General features: G+C 37.4%; 1 pseudogene; it reads left to right on the forward strand.

The window, feature by feature from the left end:
* LOC127669703 (vomeronasal type-2 receptor 116-like) overlaps positions 1-24,661 on the forward strand; it is a 206,115-nt pseudogene that overhangs the window by 11,250 nt on the left and 170,204 nt on the right.

Here is a 24,661-nt window from a genome sequence, read left to right on the forward strand (position 1 = left end):
GTAAATACAGAGCAATATTAAGTCAGTGGTCCCTGCAGCAAGAAGGAATGGATGAGATGCTCAGTACCCAATTATTTATTGATATATCATCTGAAAAATACAAATATATAATTATTAACTAAATAATTATTATTTCTTATGAGGTTTTATTGTTCTTTGCCATCAGATATGGAACAATGTGTGAGGTGTCCAGATGATAACTATGCCAAATTGGAGCAAACCCACTGCCTCCAAAGGGCTGTGTCATTTCTGGCTTATGAAGATCCATTGGGGCTTGCTCTAGGCTCCACTGCTCTGTCCTTCTCAGTGATCACAATTCTAGTATTCTTCACTTTTATAAAGTACAAGAATGCTCCTATCGTGAAGGCCAATAATCTCATTCTCAGCTACATCCTGCTCATCTCTCTATTTTTCTGTTTTCTCTGCTCATTGCTTTTCATTGGACATCCCGACCAGGCCACCTGCATCCTGCAACAGACCACATTTGGGATATTTTTCACTGTGGCTGTTTCTACAGTGTTGGCCAAAACAATAACTGTGGTCATGGCTTTCAAGATCACTACTCCAGGAAGCAGAATGAGAGGGGTGCTCACATCAGGGGCACCTAACTTGGTCATTCCCATTTGTACCCTGATCCAACTTGTATTGTGTGGAATCTGGTTGGTAACATCTCCTCCATTTATTGACAGGGATATACAATCTGAACATGTACTGTCGTTATTTGCAACAAAGGCTCAGTCATTGCCTTCCATGTTGTTCTGGGATATTTGGGTTCCTTGGCTCTGGGGAGCTTCATTGTGGCTTTCCTGTCTAGGAACCTTCCTGACAGATTCAATGAAGCCAAGTTCCTAACTTTCAGCATGCTGGTGTTCTGCAGTGTCTGGATCACCTTCCTTCCTGTCTACCACAGCACCAGAGGGAAGATCATGGTAGTTGTGGAGGTCTTTTCCATCTTGTCTTCTAGTGCAGGGTTGCTAGGGTGTATTTTTGTCCCAAAGTGTTATGTTATTTTAGTTAGACCAGATTCAAATAGTACACAGAAGTACAAAGATGAACTGCTCCATTGATACTTTCATAGTATGAAAATTTTAGATGATAGTCATCATATTTTTCTTTGTCTTAACATAATCAGCACTTAATCATATAAAAATTTTAAAAAAATAAACAAATTAGAACTTATATAGGAGAACACTGTCATACCAATTACCAAAGTTTTGTGGAAAATGATTTCATTCATAAATACACAACCCTGAAGATATTGAGAACTGGGAATCTCAACTGAGGAATGGCTTCCCTCACTTTGAGCTGTGTTTGTGTGTGTGTGTGTGTGTGTGTGTGTGTGTGTGTGTGTGTGTGTGTGTATGTGTGTGTGTGTGTGTGTAAGCCATGTAATTATTAAATGATTAAGGTGATGGTACTGACTCTGGACAAGCACATTCTAAGTGAATTGTTCATGAAGTTATAAGAAAGAGGACTGCAGACAACATAAACATTGAAACAGTAATTAATATTATTGCACATTCTTTCATAAAGTGCCTACATCCAATTTCACGTCTTGGCTATATTGAATATTCTGTGACCAAGGTACATAAGCAAATAAAAAACTTTTCATACATGTGTCCTTTGATCATTTTTTTTTACAGCAACAAAATCTAAGACATCATATTAATGGTACATTGCCTCTGTTTGAATTTGAAATATCATAGATTCCTGAGGCAATAAAAGGCACTTACTTGAAGAGAAAAACAAGGGTGAATATTAGCAGAGTATGAAACACAGTGACAGTATTGCATATGATATCACAGAATTGCTGGACTTTGGAATAGCTTTAAAATATACTAGGAAAATATTAAGACTATCAAATAACATACAAAGAAGGAAATAACTTAAGAAAAGGACAATGTGATTCAGATAGTGCCTGCAACATTATTGTCTGGATAAATTTATGTGAAACAACACAATTTTATTATGTAATGAAAGTGATTCATTAAGTGAGAAAAATCACTAATGAAAGTGAACCCCACTAAACCTTTACCACGGTGAAGTCAGTCAAATTGATGAACATATAAATCATTCTAGATGAATTGTTTCATCATAAATGTTATGAAAGTATGATTACTAAAGATTACTTCCATTTAATATTACACACACAAACATACACATATAAACACATATACATTAATATTTAATTACATCATGTGTTGTAGATCAGTCTCTTTTTTCTCTCAAAATACTGTTCGCAGCTTTATTTTTTTAAATATTATTTGGTTGCTTATTTTTGACATTGTCATATAATTTGCTTTTTGTTTATCTTTCCAGTCTCCAAATCATATTTTCTATCAGTCCCTGCACTCCTAAAATGCACATGGACTCTTACCTAATTAATTTTTACTGAATGTGTGCATTTTTGCATTAACACACACATAAACACACACACACACACACACACACACACACACACACACACATATATATATATGAAACTGTGTAAAATTGCATTTATTTTTGTTCTGATGTTGTCCCATAGCAGTAAATTCACTCTTAATGACATTATGCTATACTTAAAATCAGGGTCTTGATCATCCAACATCAGAGAGCTCTCCTTCTGTAGTATATAGGAACAAATACAAATAGCCATAGGCAGTCAATTTTTAGAATGTGAAAGAATTTGGGACACGCATTCCAAACTGGGAAGTCTCCATCAAATCCCCTGCCTCAGGACCCAGGAAACACTGGTGAAGTGTAGGTAGTATTATCCTTGTCAGAGGGGATTGAGAACACCCACCATGGAAAACAGGACTTCAAAACAAGAAAGATAGATGTACATGTGAAATTGCGGGGAATGTGGCAGCATGTAAAGGGCCTGCATGGTTCTGTTCAAAGTGGGGTCTCAATCTTGAGAGGGGAATGGAACTGCACTCCATTCCAATCCAGTTGACAGCCATTTACATAAAAATATTAATTGTTTTTCATAATATGAAAAGCTCTATGAATTGAAGGATGACAACATGCTTTGGAATCTATCCCATGAAGTTGAGGATGAAATTATATGTGTAGAAATCATTTTCTAGAAACAATGGCCACCATACAAAAGAAAAAGTAGACGTAAAGTTCACGTCAATATTAAAAATTATTTAACATACTTTCCTTCAGCTATGATTTACAAAATTCTCTTTTTTCAAAAGATGTGCACAACAATAGGAGATTCACGGGGTATTCAAGCAATCTGAAGCACAAACATTTTGCCCAGCATCAGTTGGAAAACAGGAAAAACAACAACAACAACAACAAAAAAAAAAAAAAAAAAAAAAAAAACAACAACTCAAAGGCATTGTTGGCAGTTCTTGGTTTCATAATGCTTTCCAGGACGTTTATATTTGTCTGCTTTTTGTGTTAATTTTTTGCCATTTTCTGTTTTTTGTTTTGTTTTGTTTTTAACCTCAAAGTTCCTTTTTAAGTATGCACTCTCTGAAGGAGCAACCAGGCACCATCTGGTTCACAGACACAATCTGGGGCAAAGCACACTAGGGCTGCAAGGGCATCCAAGAGGAGGACATCACTTCAACAATCTGCAACAGGGGAAAGCCAGCCATCCAGTGTTTCAGAAATAGCCCCAGAGCATCTCAGGAGGCTCAAACACCAGCCAGAGACAAGTCCAACTAACTCCAGAGAACAAGATGGCAAAGGGCAAACACAGGAATGGTAGTAACAGAAATCTAGGCAATATAGCAGTATTTGAACCAAACTCCCCAACATGAGCAAGTCTTGGTTATGCCAACACAACAAGATTTGGATTTAAAATCACTGGTCATGATGCTGCTAGAAGAACACAAAAAGGACATAAATGAATCTCTTAAAGAAATAGAGGGGAACATGAATAAACTAGAAATCTGTTTAATAGCAACACAAAAATCACTTAAAGAAATGCAGGAGAATAAGGCTCAAGAGATAGAAGCCAATAAAGAAGAAATGCAAAAAAAAAAAAAAAAAAAAAAAAAAAAAAAAAAAAAAAAAAAACCTAAAGAAATGCAGGAAAACTTGAGTCAACAGGCAGAAGTCATGATAGAGGAAACACAAAAATCTCTTAAAGAATTACAGGAAAACACAAACAAACAAATGATGGAACTAGGCAAAACCATCCTGGGTCTAAAAACAGAAGTAGAAACAACTAAGAAATCACAAAGTGAGACAACTTTGGAGATAGAAAATCTTGAGAAGAAATCAGGGGCCATAGATACAAATATAAACAACAGAATACAAGAGATGGAAGAATGAATCTCAGATGCTGAAGATACCATAGAAACCATTGACTCAACAGTCAAAGAAAATGCAAAATGCAAAATGCTTGTATCCCAGAACATCCAGGAAATCCAGGATACAATGAGAAGACCAAACCTAATAGGGATTATAGGTATAGATGAGAGTGAAGATTTACAACTGAAAGGGCCAGCAAATATCTTCAACTAAATTATGGAAGAAAACATCCCCAACTTAAAGAGAGTGATGCCAGTGAATATACAAGAAGCCTACAGAACTCCAAGCAGACTGGAACTGAGCAGAAATACCTCTCCTCACATAATAATCAAAACCCCAAGTATACTAAACAAAGAAAGAATATTGGAGGCAGGAAGAGAAAAAGGCCAAGTAACATATAAAGGAAGACCTATCAGAATCACACCAGATTTCTCACCAGAGACCATGAAAGTTAGAAGATCCTGGGCAGATCTCAGGCAGACTGTTAAGAGAACACAAATGTCAGCCAAGACTACTATACCCAGCAAAACTCTCATTCACCATAGATGGAAAAAGCAAGATATTCCATGACAAAACCAAATTTACACAATATCGTTCCACAATCCCAGCTCTGCAAAGAATACTAGGAGGAAAACTCCAATACCAGGAGAAAAACTACACCCTGGAAAAAGCAAGATAATTACATTCCTTCATCAAACCCAAAAGAAGATAACCACTCAAATATAAAAATAACATCAAAAATGACAGGAAGTAATAATCACTATTCCTTAATATCTCTTAACATCAATGGAATCAATTCCCCAATAAAAAAGACATAGACTAACAGACTGGATAAGGAAACAGGACCCTACGTTTTGCAGCATACAGGAAACACACCTAAATGTCAAAGACAAAACTACCCTAGAGTAAAAGGCTGGAAGACAATTTTACAAGCCAATGGACTCTGGAAACAAGCTAGAGTAGCCATTCTAATATCAGATAAAATTGACTTTCAACCTAAAGTCATCAAAAGAAACATTGAGGGACATTTCTTGATGGTCAAAGGAAAAATACACCAAGAAGAACTTTCAATTCTGAACATCTTTGTGCCAAATGCAAGGGCACCCTCATTCGTAAAAGAAACTTTACTAAAGCTCAAAGCACACATTTCACCTAACACAATAATTGTGGGGGACTTCAACTCTCCACTCTCCTCAATGGACCGATCGGGAAAACAGAAACTAAACAGGGACACAGTAAAACTAATTGAATCTTTAAAACAATTCATTTTGATTGATATTTATAGAACATTTCACCCTAAAGCAAAAGAATATAAATTTTTCTCACCACCTCATGGTACCATCTCCAAAATCGACCATATAATTGGTCACAAGACAGCCCTCAACAAATATAAGATCGAACTAACGCCATGCCTCCTATCAGATCACTATGGTGTAAGAGTGGATTTTCAATAGCAAAAAAAAACAACAACAAAAAAAAAACAAAAAAAAAAACAAAAAACAAACAAACAAACAAAAAAACCAGAGAGCCCACATACACATGGAGGTTGAACAATACTCTACTTAATGACATGTTGGCCAAAGAAGAAATAAAGAAAGAAATCAGAGACTTTTTTAGAATTTAATGAAGATGAAGACACAACATACCAAAATCTTTGGGACACAATGAAAGAAGTGCTAAGAGGAAAACTCATAGCCCTGAATGCCTCCAAAAAGAAAATGGAGAGACCATACAATAGCAGCTTAACTACACACCTGAAAGCCCAGGAACCAAAAGAAGCCAATATACCCAGGAGGAGTAGAAGACAGGAAATCATCAAACTCAGGGCTGAAATCAATCAAGTGGAAACAAAGAGAACCATACAAAGAATCAACGAATCCAGAAGCAGGTTCTTTGAGAAAATCAACAAGATAGATAAGCCCTTAGCCAGACAGAACAAAGGACACAGAGAAAGTATCAAAATTAACAAAATTAGAAATGAAAAGGGGATATAACAACAGAAACTGAGGAAATTCAAAAAATCATCAGATCCTACTACAAGAGCCTATACTCTACACAACTGGAGAATCTGGATGAAATGGACAATTTCCTTGACAGATACCAAATAGCAAAATTAAATCAGGACGAAATAGATTATCTAAACAGTCCCATAACCCCTAAAGAAATAGAAGGGGTCATAGAAAGTCTTCCAACCAAAAAAATCACCTGACCATATGGTTTCAGTGCAGAATTCTATCAGAACTTCAAAGAAGATCTAACACCAATACTCTTCAAACTATTCCACAATAACAGAAGGAACACTACTCAATTCCTTCTATGAAGCCACAATTATGCTGATACCAAAACCACAAAAAGATCCAACAAAGAAAGAGAACTTCAGACCAATTTTCCTTATAAACATCGATGCAAAAATACTCAATAAAATTCTTGCTAACGGAATCCAAGAACACATCAAAACGATCATACACCATGATCAAGTAGGCTTTTTCCCAGGGATGCAGGGTTGGTTCAGTATATGGAAATCCATCAATGCAACCCACTACATAAACAAACTCAAAGAAAAAACCACATGGTCATTTCATTGGATGCTGAAAAAGCATTTGACAAAATTCAGCATCCTTTCATGCTTAAAATCTTGGAAAGAACAGGAATTAAAGCCCCCTACCGAAACATAGTAAAAGCAATATACAGCAAACCAATATCCAGCATCAAACTAAATGGAGAGTAACTTGAAGCAATCCCACTAAAATCAGGGACTAGAAAGGGCTGCCCCCTTTCTCCTTATGTTTTCAATATTGTACTTGAGGTACTAGTTTGGGCAATTAGAGAACATAAGGAGGTCATAGGGATAAAAATTGGAAAGGAAGAAGTCAAACTATCATTATTTGCAGATGATATGGTAGTCTACCCAACTGACCCAAAAAAATTACACTAGAGAACTCCTACAGCTGATAAACAACTTCAGCAAAGGGGCAGGTTATAAAATCAATACAAGTAAATCAGTAGCCTTCCTATACTCAAAGGATAAGCAGGCTTTGAAAGAAATTAGGGAAATGACCCCCTTCACAGTAGCCACAAACAGTATAAAGTACCTTGGGGTGTAAACATGTGAAAGATCTGTATGACAAAAACTTCAAGACTCTGAAGAAGGAAATGGAAGAAGACCTCAAAAAATGGAAAAACCTCCCATGCTCATGGATCAGCAGGATTAATATAGTTAAAATGGCCATTTTGCCAAAAGCAATATAGAGATTCAACGCAATACCCATCAAAATACCAACTCAATTCTTCACAGAGTTACAAAGAGCAATCCTCAAATTCATCTGGAATAACAAAAAACCCAGGATAGCTAAAAGCATTCTCAACAATAAAAGAAATTCTGGGGGTATCAGTATCTCTGACCTCAAGCAATACTACAGAGCAATAGTGTTAAAAACTGCATGGTATTGGTAACAGTGACAGGCAGGCGGATCAATGGAACAGGATTGAAGATCCAGAAATAAACCCACACACCTCTGGCCACTTCATCCTTGACAAAGGGGCTGAAATCATCCAATGGAAAAAAGATAGTCTTTTCAACAAATGGTGCTGGTTCATCTGGAGGTCAGCATCCAGAAGATAGGGAACGGATCCATCCTTGTCTCCTTGTAGTAAACTAAACTCCAAATGGATCAAGGACCTCCACATAAAGCCAGACACTCTGAAGCTGATAGAAAAGAAACTGGTGAAGACACTTGAGGACATCGGTACAGGGGGAATGTTTCTGAACAGATCACCAATAGTGTATGCTCTAAGATCAAGAATTGACAAATGGGACCTCATAAAATTACAAAGTTTCTTTAAGGCAAATTACACCATCAAAAGGGCAAATCGGCAACCAACATATTGGGAAAAGATCTTCACCAACCCTACATCAGATAGATGGCTAATATCCAATATATATATATAAAGAACTCAAGAAGTTAAACTCCAGAAAACCAAATAACCCTATTAAGAAATGGAGTACAGAGTTAAACAAGGAATTTTCACCTGAAGAACGTCAGATGGTGGAGCAACATCTTTAAAAATGCTCAACTTCATTAGTCATTAGGGAAATGCAAATCAAAACAACCCTGAGATTTCACCTTACACCAGTCAGAATGGCTAAGATTAAAAATTCAGGAGACAGCAGGTGTTGGCGAGGATGTGGAGAAAGAGGAACACTCCTCCACGGCTGGTGGGGTTGCAAATTGGTACAAGCACTCTGGAAGTCAGTCTGACGGTTCCCCACGAAAACTGAGCACCTCACTTCCAGAAGATCCTGCTATACCACTCCTGGGCATATAAACAGAATACTCCCCGGCATGTAATAAGGATACATGTTTCACTATGTTCATAGCAGCCCTACTTATAATTGCCAGAAGCTGGAAAGAACCCAGGTATCCCTCAACAGAAGAGTGGATGCAAAAAATGTGGTATATATACACAATGGAGTACTATTCAGCCATTAGAAACAATGAATTCATGAAATTCTTACGCAAATGGATGGAGCTGGAGAACATTATACTAAGTGAGGTAACCGAGTTTCAAAAGATGAATCATGGTATGCACTCACTAATAAGTGAATATTAACCTAGAAAACTGGAATACCCAAAACATAATCCACAAACCAAATGAAGTACAAGAAGAAAGGAGGAGTGGCCCCTTTTTTATGGAAAGACTCAGTGAAGCAGTATAGGGCAAAACAAGAACAGGGAAGTGGGAAGGGTTGGGTGGGAAAACAGGGGGAGGGAATGGGGCTGATGGGACTTTTGGGGAGTGGGGGTCTAGAAAAGGGGATATCATTTGAAATGTAAATAAAAAAATATAGCGAGTAAAAAAAGAAGAAAGTATATTGTGGATTATACTTTTGTGATTTTATGTCATTTCCTTTTGTAAATTTGAGTTTGTGTCATGTATAGGTTTTTTAGACTTTTTCTTCATGTAAAAAATTGAGACATTAAATTTCATGTCTAAATTATCAAGGAGTAAACAGACTTGCTTTCGGGTATGGTTTACAAGAATCTCTTTTGTGATTGTAAATTTGTATTTATAATTAAACTAACAAAAGTACCCTTAAAAGGAAAAGTAATTGTCACAGAGAATGTGGCCATGCTTAATTGAGCAAAACACACATATGAGATGTTATCCCTAATGGAATCCTGAAGCTTCCCTCTATGTCATCAGTGATCAGTCTGACATTGAAATAGCAGTTACTAGCAAAAATAAAAACTCATCATATAACACAGTGTCATTAAAATGCAGTCACAGGGAGTGATTTCTGTCAAGCGCCATCTTTTGCTTTCTTTAAATCTGCAGGTTATTTAGTCTTATTTAACATATTATTTGTAATTATGATTTATCACTTTTGCATTTACCACAGCTGCCTTGTCTTTGCCATTTTTCTTATGCTGTTTTCTTTCAATTACCATTACCTGGCCTTCCTGTTCTGTTGCAGTCATCAGAAAAATGTTAATTTGATTTAATGGAGACAATTTTTCCATTTTTAATAATCACTTTGTTTACCTCTCAGATGATCACCCCTTCCCTGTTTCCCTCCACACACTCCCCATCCCATTCCCCCTCCTCTTTGAATACACCCACTCACCAACTCCTACCTCACTGCTCTAGCACCACCCTACACTGAGGCATCACCAAGCCTCCACATGACCAAGGAATCCCCTCCCACTGATGTCAGATTAGGCCATGCTCTGCTACATATGGAGCTGGAGCCATGGCTACCCCCATGGTTACTCTTTGGTTGGTGATTTAGACCATGGATTCTCTGTGTGGTCTGGTTAGTTGATATTGCTCTTCCTGTGGGGTTGCAATCCCCTTCAGCTCCTATATTCCTTCCCCTCACTCTTCTGATAGGGTTTTTCCTTTCTTCAGAAAGGGACAATTCTGGCTGGGTTAAAGTGTTGATATGGATGGGTGGCCCTGCCCCTCAAATGGTGCCTGGGCCTATCTATTGGACGTTGTCTGTATGGGTTATATCTCTCTTTTGTTGGATTATTTGACTGAGGCCATTACCCTGGGGCCCTGGGAACCTTTCACTTGCCTGGTATGTTGGACTTTCTAGAAGCTACCCCCTCTACTGGGTCATTCCCCATCCTGCAGTGTGACATATTTATATTATTTCTTGACCCTCTGTCTGTCTCCCATCTCTTTGCACACCTGATCCTGACCACATTTTTTGTATGTCCCCCTACTCAGTCCCTCCTAGGTACCCATGGAGCAATGCCATTAGAAAGTTCCTCCTTAGGGAATGGCTAATAACCTTGCACTTTGTAAACAAATAATTTTGTCGCTTCTTATATACAAGTCTATTTAGGACTTTGAATCATTCCATCTTTAGTACTCATTACACGGATATTTCATTAGCTAATCCCTCTGAAGTCCCTGACCCTGTGACGACTGACCATGCAACCCCTGACCCCATCACCCTTCCGAAGTGCTGAACATTAGATCTATTGACACAGTGTGACACTGTGACTTCATAGCTGAGGACTATGGATTTAAAGTATCAAAGCCTCTGTGCAAAAGGAATGAAATTCTTAATGATGAAAAAACTTTGAATAATAGAAACAAATAAAAGTTTAGAGCAGTGAAAAATAAAGAAAATAAAATCCAAAAAATAATACTAACAACTGACTTTTTAAAAAAATAACTACATTAAAAAAAACACATAGATATACTAACTTTGAAAAAGAGCAGACTACCAGGAATTACATTAACAAGACAGTGTTTTGACCTTTTCCCTATGTGCAATGTTACTGCTGACAAACACAGCACAGCCAAAGGTTTGTTTCTCAAATTTCTGAGCTGACTTAACTATATCAGTGAGTATTCCACATATCTCTACAGGAAAATCCCCTAATTGGTAATTCAGTATTCACTGGCTCAAGATAACCTACTCTAATTGTACAATCCCACAATCTGGTGTGTTTTCATTCACATCCATGAATTAATACATGCTGGAAAATTACAAAATCACTCACCCTGCTTGTACCAGGTCTTTCTTCATAATGGTGTCCCCAGCAACTGACTCTCTTAAACTTAAATCTGTGATGTAGCTGTTGCCTATCCTGTTTTACTGTGCAGTGGACACACTAACCTATTCCTTGTTTTCTGTTCTGACGGCAGAAACCATCTTTCACGTGAAAATCCTTTTACTGTTGCAGCAATGGACATTCCACTGCTTGATTTCAATGGGTAATTTTAAAACTTTACTGTGATACAGACTTTTAACTTAAGAATTTAGGAAGTTTAATCAAGAGGAAAGCAAAGTCATTTCCCTTAGGAGCATCATACTGGCAGCAAGGAGAACTCAGTAAACATAACATTTTTGGAAACATTTTTTTTTTAAAAAACTGAATATACAGATGTCTTAGAATTAATATGCCTTCCCAGGGAGAAGTCACTCTACACACAAATAAATATTACTTAAAATATATATTTAATGACAGCATGGATTCAGCTCTAACTATGGCTTAGTTTTAGGACCATGATATAATTAAGAAAATTAAATACGGGCAGGGGACTTCAAGTCCACTCAATTAGTCAGATGGAAGATTTACACAGAAAAGATATTTCTGAACTTATTTCCTAAATATACCAGTGCCCTAATGCCTTAATGTTGGTTATGATGTTGTAATGACCCATGGAAATGCTTATTACACTCCTGATTTTTGCTATGAGCAGGTGCCAAGCAAATGTACATTTGTGTTGTACATTACTGTTGCCTCACCTGTTATGGTTTGCAGCCATATATCCCGACAAACCTGGTAAACAAATATGTGAATCACATTATCCTAGTCTCTAGCCAGCCGGCTTAGCACTTCTACAAGCAAGCCCATGGACCAAATATTTTGAGCAGATTCAGTCCTGGTAGTGAAGTTATTCAGAGGTCACCACCTGATGTACCAAATGAGGAACACCACAAGGGACCTCACAGGTGGCCACATCTGGCTACATGTGACTGATGCTTCCCATCCAGCACCAGGGAGGACCCACCACCCCAGCTCCACTGCTCATCCACATTCTCCTCATTATGGGCAGAGACCATATGCTCAACATATCTCAAAAACAGAACTTACTTGAGGTCACTACACAGCACCCAAGAGCAGCACTTGGACCAGGACACAGAGACCCATTCAAGCCTGTTAAGCCAAAACACACTTCAACAAGGCACCAGGAAGAACCCTCCTCTTAGTCTGACTGGCATGTTTGCCCAGTGTCTTGATAGGCCAGTGAGTCTTAGCCCACCTCAAAGTTAGAGTATGCTTCTAATCCTGTGCCGGACCTTTCACATATCTCAGGTCAGGTTTGCACCCCCATAGTATTTGTGCCTGTCCTCCAAGAACCTCATCCATCTGTACTCCCACCCAGCACTGGAGGAGGACACACCATTGCAACTGAGGGTGTTCAGCTGCTTGCCCCTCCCCTTTGTGGGCAGTGATCCTGCACTCATCATGACCTGACTTCATAACTTGCTTAGGAATTCCTCACAGCACTTCACCTTCTTCTTCCTAAAATCTAAGTGGATAACCTTTTACTTGATTTGCAGTGTAGTTATAAAGCTGGCCCATCAGTGGAAGGATTCCCAGGCTTTTAATATTAAAAAGGGATTTTAGGGAACACGTGTTTTGCTTTGTGGTTTCATGCAATTCCCTTCCACCTGATGATAGGCATGAAACAACCCCGGGAGAAAACTAGGAAACAGATGACAAACACTGTGGACCACTGTTGTTAGTCAGAAAATCATTTTCACTGGCAAGGTGGGGAAACACCCACAGTTGTGTTAGCACATGCTTTCCATATTGAAATATCTCAAATAGAGAATGAATTTTTCTCTGTTTGTAGAATGAAGATTTATTGTAATGTCTCAGTGACAGATGTACTCTTCTTCAAATAATGACTGTCTGACAAGGGTAACTTCAAAATCCAGGACTTATCTTCTAGGGAAAAGGAACTGCACTTACCCTGAGCCCAGCATGAAGCCAGAATACAAAACTCTTGTTTCCTAAAGTCACTCTTCAAAGTTAAAATCCTGGTCACCCTTCTCCTTGTGGGTCAGATTGATACCTCCACTGCACCTGAGGAATGGCCTATGCAAGCTTTTCACTTTGATTACAGGAAGAGGAAGGCAAGTGCTGTGAGGAAAGCTCAAGCAAGGTCTGAATTTAGTTCCTGTTAAGCGCAGGGTCAAAACTAACAAGGGGAGGAGCAGGCAGCTAAGTAGCCTGCACTGGAATTGTGGGTTCTCCCCAAGGCCTGGGTGGTGTGAGAGTCCTCTTGCAAGGCAGGCACAAATGCTAAGTGAGTGCAAACCACTTCTAAGGTCTGGAAAAAAGTTCAGCCCTGCATTAAAAGCACACTTTAACCTTGAGGAGTGGTAAGGCTTACAGGCCAATCCACATCTCCAAGCAGACCTGACATTCAAAGAAAGAGACGGGATCTTCCTGATCCCTTTCTTCAAGTTCTTTGTGGCTATGCAGGCCTGGATATTTCACTCTCTCCTGCTCTGAAATCTGCTGTTCCGTGCTGTGCTGTGAGTGGACCTCAGGGAAGCTCTGAAATTGAGACTTGGTAAGCACAGGATATCTGCCCACATGGTGTGGAACAGGTGGCTGAGCACTGGGTGCTGGGGTAGAGGATCCTATCAAGGGTTGGATGGGACACATTAGCTAGATATGACTATGCGTGAGGTTTCTAGTGGCCCTTCTAGCTTGCTAAATCAGTCAGTGATCTCTGAATATCTTCCCTCACATTACTGAATCTTCCTAAATCATTTGGACCATTGGTTTGCTTTTAGAAATATCATGGCTGCTTTTTGCTTTACAGCATGTTTCCAAAACATTTTGTGTATTACACTACACACTGAGAGTGCAGATATGAATCTAATAGGTCTGTTTTAACATGTTTTTGTTTTTGCTTTTTTTTTTGCACTATTCCTATTTCTTAACATGTATAGTGTTTTGAATATTGTGTGGCAAGAGAACTTTTTTGTTCCAATCAATTTGGTATTTTGGATGCTTCTTGTACCTTACTAGGAATCAAAGTTTTAGTTTAGATACTATTCATTTAGAATTTCATTAAAACTACTTCCTTGACCTTTGAGCTGATGTTCATATTCTATTACAGTCAATTGTAGTATTTGCTTTTGACATGTTGCAGTGTTCCTGGTTATTTCATGCCAGGAAACTCTTAGACTCCAAATATTTTTTTTACCAATAAGTTCATTTATTCAATTTATCTTCCTTTCCTGTTTGGTATGTGAACATTGCCTCTGTAGTGGGTAATGTGGAGGCAATTTCAATGGCCTGCTCTCAGGGACTTATGACCTACTTAAATCATTACCTGCCTCCATCAACTGCTACTGTTGTCAGGTGTGCTTTATATACATGGAGCACTAGCTTCAGCTGTTCTCTATATATTTGTTCCCTGTTTCTGTTCTCTACACATGCCCCATTTATAGTCTTTCTCTACTCTCATCCAACTCTCTCTGCTCCGTATATGTGTTCCAGTCTGCAGGTCGTCTTGTGTACCTCTATCTATTCCCCAGGTTCTCACTCCTGTCCTTTCCACAAAACAACCTCTTTTGTGTCAAATCTCTAGCATGTTTTAATTTTTTAGGACCTGCAGTGACAGGACAAATTTGACTTCTTGGTGACATAATTCCATGGCTTATCTTCATTATGTTCCAATGCTGATGTCTATGTGCATAGGTTTGTGGTGATAATATGTCTAGATACTGGTCTCTGGGTTTGTATTGTTTGGATGGTAATTTTATTCTTGAGTTACGTTTTGTAGTCTGTATTTTCACTGGATGTTGAGTGAGTGTCGCCCCTTTTACTGACCTATTTGGTGGGTATGTTCAAGTGGAAATGCTTGCTAAAGTTTAAAGCTGGAAGAAGTGGCAGCAGGAAAATATGATCTTAGTAATCAACCCGGAGACACAGTCAGGATAGAAGTTAAGCTGCCTCTGGTGTTTGTACAGTGTTATGGACAGAGGTATAAATTGCATGTGGGATAACAAATAGTGTAGTAAATCTTATGGAAAGCATACATTGTCGTCTGGCAGGCATGGCATGTGGTTGAGCAAGCAGTGTACATTCCTCTCTACTGGAAGAGGAAGGGACATTTGGTACCATTATATGTCAGAAAGATATGAATTGATTTCTGATTTTAAAAGATTTTACTTTCAAGATAATTGCCTTGAGTGTCAGAAGACACTTTACACAATAAAACCATGCAGAAGCTCCTGCAGACTATTAGCATCACTGTAAACTGAATGCATTTTTATCACAGGATAAACATGAGCCTATAGTGTCCAGGATCAGAATGGAATTGATTGGGTCTCCTGTGTACTCCCACACCATGGTGCTTCATATTTCTTCTGGGTTAAGTGCATTTTATCCCACTGAGGCAAGACATTGGAGTCCAGTTAATGGAACAGATACCAAAGATAGGCAGCAGCTTTGGGAACGGCCCCTGTTCCAGTCATTGGAGGACCCCAGGAGGCTTAGTCCAGGCTGTATCTGCCATTTGGTTGGTGACTCAGTTTCTCAGTGTCCCTAATGTGAAATGTTTGTTGAGTCTGCTAGACTACCTGTGGAATTTCTACCCTCTTCAGGACCTTCAGTACTTCCCAAACACTTCATTAGTGATCTCCAATGTCCATCCCATATTTTACTGTGGTTCTCTGCATCCATTTCTATCAGTTGCTGGGTGAAGCCTCTCAGTGGACACTTATGCAAGGCTCCTGTTTGGAAGCATAACATTGTATCCATAATAAAGTCAAGTATTGGAGCTTGCCCATAAACTATATCTCCAGTTGGGTGAGTTTTCTTTGTGCTTCAGTCTCTGTTCCAGGTGTGTCCCTGCTTTTTCAGGATAGGACATAATTTGTTCTGTGTGTCTACTATGTTGAGGTTGAAACTTATCCTTCAGCTTTCTTCTCATGCTCTCATACAGTCATGGTTTGGACTCTGCCCCTAAATCACATAAGTTGTAGACACATGTGTTGTCAAATGCTAAGCTACTTTGCAAGCCTAGTGGTTTAATATTTTTTAATTTTATTCCTTTGTTTTTGTTTTTCAATAGAAAAATTTTCTGTGAAGCTCTTTCTGTCCTGATAGCTGATATAGAAACCACATAAACCAGCTGACATGGTTTTGTAGAGTAAGCATCTGCATTTGTGCAGCTCTTCATCCACACCTTTAATTTTGAAATTTGGCCAAATATATAGGATATATTCTATTTCTCAAGATGGCATATGCTCATTATCCCAATACTACCTGAGGCTTCAGAGTCAATGCTACAGGATTTGTTGTTTGTCCTGCTATGTTTCTTGCCTGGTTCAATCTTCTTTCCATATGTGCTCATTTCTATTTATTGGAATGTGAAGAAGTATTCTGTGCCATTGCATGTTGGAAAGATACAACATGACTACAGATTTTACAATATTTGGCTTTCAATATATTGCCTTGAGTGTCAGAGGAGACTTTAGAACTTTGAACAGTGTAGGAGCTCCTACAGAATATGAGGATCACAGTAGACTGATGTCTTTTCACCACAGGATGAGCGTGAACCTATCATTATCAGGACTATGACAAAAAGCTTCTAAACAGAGTGATGACTTTGAACGCTTGTCTTTCCTTTCTCGCTTTCTTTGTGGAGTTTGTGGAATGTCTTTTATGAGGGACTTTTCCAAAAACCTATCGAGGGAGATGACAGTGCTTATAGACTTAAAAACAATCTTTCTTCCTTACATTTATTTTTATCTCCAATAGCTTATATATTCCTCATCTCTGTCAAAACTGGCATGGTGATCAGATTATGACTTCTGTGTCAGTAAGTAATTGGATGAAGCACAAAAATTAAATGTATATATTGTCAAGAAATCATACATTTACTTAACCGTGATATCAGTATCATGCTTTGTGTTGTACATGTGTGTGGGATATTTTAGGATACAGTGACTTTTGATGATGTGCATGTGAGATTCACTTCAGAAGAGTGGGATTTACTTGATCTTTCCCCGAAGAATGTCTACAAACATGTGATGCTGTAGACCTACTGGAACCTCACTGTTATATGTAGGACAGTGAAATTTCTTCTGATTTTCAAAATAAGAAACAGTTGTTTCTTGGTTATTGATGTTCTCCTTTATTTTAGTTGAGAACCAGGAAGATTGAGCTGAAAAAAATCAGGTTCAATACTGTGAAAATACACTGTTGCTTGAATTTTACCTAATTTCCAATACTTTATCATTCCTTTTCTGGTACTGTATTTTAGGATCCTATTGGGAAGACCATCATATTGAAGAACAATGTCAAACAGCTAGAAGTCATGAAAGGTAACTTTCATGTGCAAGTTGAAACAAATATGCCTCTGTCAAAATTTTAATTTTTTCTGGAAGTTGTAAAGAAAAGCATGAGTCTTAATTATCATTCCCTTAAGTTTAGCTCTGAGTATAATATTCTCTCAAACCATGCACCTCATTGTAGGTTATCTGATTAGTGTATGCAAGGCATTCCCTTAAGAAAGAAGACAGGAAAACAATGCCTTTAGAGATAACTTTATTTGATTTATAGCTCCATTACGTGGAGCTATAAATTATGTGATTTATAGCTCTATGAAGTGACTCTTCCAATCCATATAGTCTCATAATATTTAGATTTTACAAATTAAATAGTGATAAATGTATGACCAAAATCCAGGAATAAGCTAATAGTAAATGGTAAAGTTGGAGATATTCATATTCTTGTAGTGAGATTGCTACATTTATTAAAAGGTCAGTTTATGAGAGTCTAGAATGTTGTCATGGAGATACCTTAATCCATATATTAAGTGTCTATATGGAAGAAAAATTCAAACAGTATGAATGCTATGTGTGGGAAACCTTTCATCTGTTCTTCTTTTAATAGGTATATCATATGTCACAATGGATTATAGCAACATAGGGATATTGACATAGCAATCTATCCCAAACAATGAATATATAGTATTCTGCCTTTAGTAAAGCTTCTATATATGATAAAAGTTTGCAAATAATTGGCTTTCTAATTTTATTGCAAACTTCCCCAAACTCACACTGCAGAAAATTGTTATGGGTACTAAACTATGGAAAATGTTCTGATTCTCCTGTTTCAAATCGGATGCGGTAGTATTTAAACTACAGCTAAAATTATGAATGCAAACAGTGTTATAAAGCTGTGAATTGTTCCTTTTTCTTCACATAGTAAGTACAATAGGAAGTATAATTCTTCATATAGCAACTCCATATAAAAAAACAGATGTTATTAATATGAGCCATACAATAACCATCACTTGTATCTTCAGACATTCATAATGTGAGAGAACACTATGAACATATGATGTGATAAAATCTTAAGATCTGAAGTTTCTATACCATTAAACCAACTTGTAAACTTAATTCATACTGATAAAATAGTTGATAAGAGTAATGAATGTGGTAAAGATTTCGCATGTGCCAATTATTGTTACAGGCATGTAAGAAGTCAGAGTGGAGAGAAACCGTATGAATGTAATCAATGTGGTCAACCCTTTGTAAAACCCAGTCATCTTCAATATCATAAAATGATACATACTGAAGAGAAACTTTATGAATGTAATCAATGTGGTAAAGCATTGGCAAGATCCTGTTATCTGCAATGTCATAAAAGAACACATTCTAGAGAGAAACCTTATGAATGTAATCAATGTGGTAAAACCTTTGCAGGTCACAGAAGTCTCCAAAGACATAAAAGAACTCATACTGGAAAGAACCCTTATGAATGTAATCAATGTGGTAAAGCCTTTGCAAGACCAAGTGATCTCCAATATCATAAAAGAATACATACTGGAGAGAAATCCTATGAATGTAATCAGTATGGTAAAGCTTATTCACACAAAAGAGGCCTCCAAAGACAAAAAAGAACACATGCAGGAGAGAAATCTTATTAATATAATCATGAATTAAATGGGAATTAAAAGGCCATTGGGTTAGAAATATGATAGACATGGGTACTTAGGGTTATTTCAACTCTTGAGTTGGTTCTTTTGATGCTTTGGCAAAGAATATTGTTGATGTTTATCCTTGTCTGAAGAGTCTGCTTAAGGTTAAGTTAAAGAGGTTTCCATTAGTTGCTTTGACAAAGAAAGCTCAAAAAGCACCCCATAGAATTTGTTCTGGCAGTTCAGATCAAGCATAGCATACTTCAAAAGGAAAACTACAAAATGTAAGTTTCAAAGAGCAAAGCATCACCAGAAAGTTGAATCAAGCTAAATCCTTGCATCAGTGGTATTAACAGAATCGTTACATTAGGACAATATAACCTCCAACTAATATTATGGATGTGCAGTTGTATTAAAGAGAACAGTATCATGTTAGGTATTATTATTACCTGGTTATTGTTTTCATGTAGACATACAAAGATACAAGTATATGTCAAACTAATAAGGGAAGGATCTTGATTGATAGTCTTGATTTTCAATTTAAGATCTAAAATGAAAAGCTTAGATCCAGTATGGGGTGGCATATTTTTTATTTCATAGTTCATGAGACAGAGCCCTGCAGATCTTTGAGATCAAGGAAGATGTATGAGAAATTCCAGGAAAACCAAAGCTAGGCAGTGATGTCTTTGAAAAATTGAAAGCTGGTGATAATGTATTACAAGGGGCTATGTTCCAGCCACAGCAAGTATCAGAACTCAGTAGCTTTGTCCATGTGGCACTGTGTTAAGAGGTAAGAATAGAAGGAACAACTGAGACAAATGAAGCTCGCTAGCTATAGCAGGGTAGTTAGAGGTGATGAAGAAATCAGCATCACTGAGGTAAAATTCTGAGTTACAAAGAAGGTATGTTCTAGAGATCGCCAAGACTGGATTTAGTGGTGCAGCTGGACTTGGTCATGTGTAAGAATAACTCAGGGGCTACTGATTTTGAGTGCTTGAAATTGTCATGCAATGCAAATGAGACATGGCTCCATTGAGTAAGAATAAGGGAGGATATGTGTCAAGCCTAGTTGGAGCAGAAGAATCCAGTATCCTGAAGATGCAATTACCATGGGATGAACAGCAAGAACAGCAGGAGCAGGAGAGTGGAGTAAACCAGAGCTTAGAGTGATATGGAGGGCATAGCTGGAAAAGTGACCCAGTCTCTTTGGAGGATCAGCGATGATCATGTGTGGATGCAGGACATTGAAACAGGAAGATGTGATATTGAAGTTATATTGAAGATCCCAAGTGTTTGCTATGTTAGTACTGTGTGATACATGATCAGGAAAGGAATAAAACAAATCAAAACAAATTGTGATCCAGTGAACAAAGCAGAAAGGAGTTGGAGATCTGAAGAACACATTGACATCAGACATGGAGAATCAGAGTGCGGAGATTGCTCAACTGGCTTTGGTCTTCGTGAGGTCCAGTATTTCCTCAAGATTACCTTTAGGGATAATGAAGTATATCCTGTGAATTTCAAGGTATATGATATACTTTTTTTTTTTAAGTATAAGGGATTGCACTTTCTTGATAGGATTAATCCCACAAGGCTCTTTGCTCTTTTTACATTTTTGAGATTTTGATAGATGATTGTGCTTTTTGAAGTTGGAGCTCCTGTGTATTGCATTATGCTTCGTTCAAATGTGATCCCCATATGCTCTTATATTTGAACAATCATATAGGGCCAAACAGTGGATTTTGGTTGTTAGGATTTTTGGGAGAGGAACTGGCACTATTAGGAGGCGTGGCTTTTGCAGAAAGTTTATCACTGTTGATGTGAGCTTTGGGCTTCCTCACAGTACTAAAGAAACCCTCCTATTAGCTCCCTGGAAGATGTCTCTTCATGACTTTTTTGGATTAAGATGCAGAACTCTCATATCCTTCTTCAGCATTATGTTTGTCCGCATGTGTACCATGTTTCCTGCTATGAGGAAAGTGTACTAAAGTTGTGAAACTGTAAGGTTGCCCTAATTAAATGTTTGCTTTTATAAATGTCGCATTGATCATTTCAAATGTCGCATCTATACTTGGTAAAAGAAATTCTAATTTAGAAATAGAGTGAGTGAATTTAGGGTGGTGAAGCTTCTTCATAATTCTTCAGTTTTCTTCATTGTGTAAGAATTAGTACTGCAGAGAAATCTTGTGAATGTATTTATTATGGTAAAGGCTTTGCACACCTCTGTAATCTTTATCATTATACAATTATGCATACTGGAAAGAAATTGTATGAATTACAGCAATGTGATTTGGCCTTTGTGTTATGGGGTCCACTGACATCCAACACAAGTCAAACGTCAGGAGAATGAAAATAATAAGAAATTATTGTCATAAAGTTATAACTTTGGGACAAATCAGGGCCAGAAAAATACACTCCAAAACTTATCTGAAATATTTTACCCCTACACAAACTAAGTCTGAAACATAGAGCTTCTGATCTTGAAAACCACAAACAACAGTGCCATGTTGCATCTACATTTTCCCTTCCATCACTATTTTCTCTATTCTTTATCAATGTCAACTAATACAGAATGTAGTCTTCAGGTTCTAGCCTATCATAGCCATGTTGTCTTTTGTGGTTAAGAATAGACACAATGCTCTGAGGAATAAAACAGGAGTAATAGAAGTTGTGGTTATAAATAGTTGTTATGTTATGGGGAACAAAACATAAATAATGAGAGCTGGCTAGCTAGATATTGTCCATTACTCAGGTCAGCTCTCACATGGCACTTAAATTTAGTTTGAACTTATGATTAAATGGAGGTTGGTAACAAAAGGTAGTCCTTAGAACAAATTTCTTTTGCTTAGTTCCAGCATGTATATTTCATAGTCATGTTCAAATATATAACAGAACACACATTGCCAAGAAACCTTACAAATATAATAAATGTGATAAGACATTTTCATAACACATATTTCTATGAATATATAAAAGAACACATCCTGGAGAGAAATGCTGTACATAAGCAATGTGTTAAAGCCTCTCCAAAAAAGCCTTTCTAAAGTCTTAGAAAAAGTCTTTGAAAAAGTTATGAGAAAAAGTCATAATTCAGATGAACTCCATAAACATAGACGATGTGTACACGTTTTGCACTTTCTGGAATCTTTATACTAGAGTAAACTCTTTAGTATGCAATACGTCTACTAAAGCTGTTACATATCACAGTAGTCTTTGAAGACATTCAAGAATACCAAAAGTAATCTCTGACTACAAAGAATTTGGCAAGATGTGATCCAACACAGTTACAGTGATTTACTGAACATTATGTATTTTTGTAAAAAAAAAAAAAAAAAAAAAAAAAAAAAAAAAAAAACCAAAAAACTCTGTGACAAGTGTCAACAATCAGTTCAAACTTTATAATGTCCTTCAATTTCATTTGTACTTGTCAATATGTAATTACAAAATACACATGAAGGCAACAGTAAGGAAACCTTTTTAGGTTTCACAGTTCTCTTAATTTACAGAAAAGAAGTTTCGCAGTTGTAAGAAATTATGACACTGTACTAGTGCCTTTTATGTTGTAATGATAAAATATAATGTCTAAGGCAACTTCTGAAAGTGTTTAATTTGACTTATGATTACAGAGCTATATGGGTTGCCCATGAAAGTGAAAACACAGCAAGTATCTCGAAAGTGGGAGAATTAGCCGGAGGCATAGCGAGCTTTCAAATTGCTTATCCGATGCATGTGTTCATCTAAGTGTTTATCCCTGGATCATATACACACGACCAACAGAAATGCACTTAGCATATTTTATTGTCATATTTGTACATACTTTCTAAAACATACTGAAAATCAATGACTTGGAAGGGTAGAAGTGGGGAAGGTATGGAGAGAGAGCAAGGTATAACAAGATATATGTTAATTAAAATGTCAAATCATTTTTCAATAAAATCAAAGGTAGTCAGGGAGCATGCTAGTGAAGAAGATTGTGAACTGAAGATAAGGTTCAGTCCCATAAGCAACTTGGTAGGTAATCAAGTTCTGTAAATACAGTCCCAAGGGATCTGATGCTCCTCTGGTCTTGCAGATATTGCACACAGATATGCGCAGGCAACACATCCATGCACATAAAAATGAAACTGTAAAGGAATTGACTATAATGCGGACTTATCCCTGAGACAGAGCACAGTCAGGGATGGTTAAAATTGATTCCTTCTGTTATGGATTTATGCGCAGCTGTGGATATTCTTGGAACCAGCCTCCTTAGAGTCAAAACCAGCCATTTTCTGAGGATAGAATAGCACAACGTAGCTGTTCATCTGAGATCTGCAACCACAGTGCTGTTAGAACACTTTTCCTTGATGTTATCTGTATTATTTCTCCTTTAAATATATACAAAAAATTGAGCTGAAAATTTGAGGGGACTTGTATTAAATCTGATGGCTGCTGCTTTTGGTTTGTTGTCATCATATTAGGTCAAATCTACATATTTTTGAATACGAGAGATCTTTCAGTCTTATTTATTTACTATTTTACTTTTTATTATTTAAAAAATAAATTATTATTTTATTTATTTTTCCATTTCTTATTCCAGTAGTTACCACTCTTCTTGTACACAATCCCAGAATTCTCCACCCCATTCCTCTTCTCTTCTGTCTCCAATAGCATGTCTCAATACTTCAACACACAGCTCAAAGTTTTAGAAAAAACTTCAATATACTCATTAAAAAAAAAAAAAACCTTCTCCAAATTAAAAAAAAAATGTGATGACCATCAATATATAAGAAGCCTATAAATTCCCAAACAATTTAGAGCATAAATAAAATTTTCTTGTCACACAATATTCAAAATACTAAATGTAAAAGCTGATCCCGTGTCACAGTTCTCCATACTTAAATACTGCAGTGAGATAGAGTGTCTCCCAGGAGTGCTGACGAGCCTATGAGTATAGGTAAGACTATCATTTTTGCTCAAAGGGACCCTTACAAACCACTCAATTCAAAAGAACTGAGGAGCTGCCTGGGACACGATCCTTCCATTCTCCATCTGCACCCAGAGCTGATCCTCTGCTACAATGTTCCATATCCATATTCTGTGGAGAGAGAGCTGATCTCCCAGGAAACACGTATAAGCTCAGGTAAGACATCCACTTCTGCTCAAATCCCAAGACCATGAGGGATCTGCCTGCACCCAAAGCTGATCCTCCGCCACAATGCTCCATATCCAAATTCTGTAGGGAGAGAGCTGATCTTCCAGAAGCATCACCACACCTTTAAGCACAGGTAAGAATGCTACTTCTGCTCAAATTCCAGGCCAGAGAGCAACCCACACAGAGCCAACAGGACTCAGGAACCAAGGAAGAGCTGGGTACAGGATCCTTCTGTATCCTCCCTGCACCTTGGAGCTAGCTGATTATGTGCCAATTATCTCCATACCAAAA

This window comes from Apodemus sylvaticus, chromosome 19, assembly GCF_947179515.1.
Source record: "Apodemus sylvaticus chromosome 19, mApoSyl1.1, whole genome shotgun sequence".
Classification (NCBI taxonomy): domain Eukaryota; kingdom Metazoa; phylum Chordata; class Mammalia; order Rodentia; family Muridae; genus Apodemus; species Apodemus sylvaticus.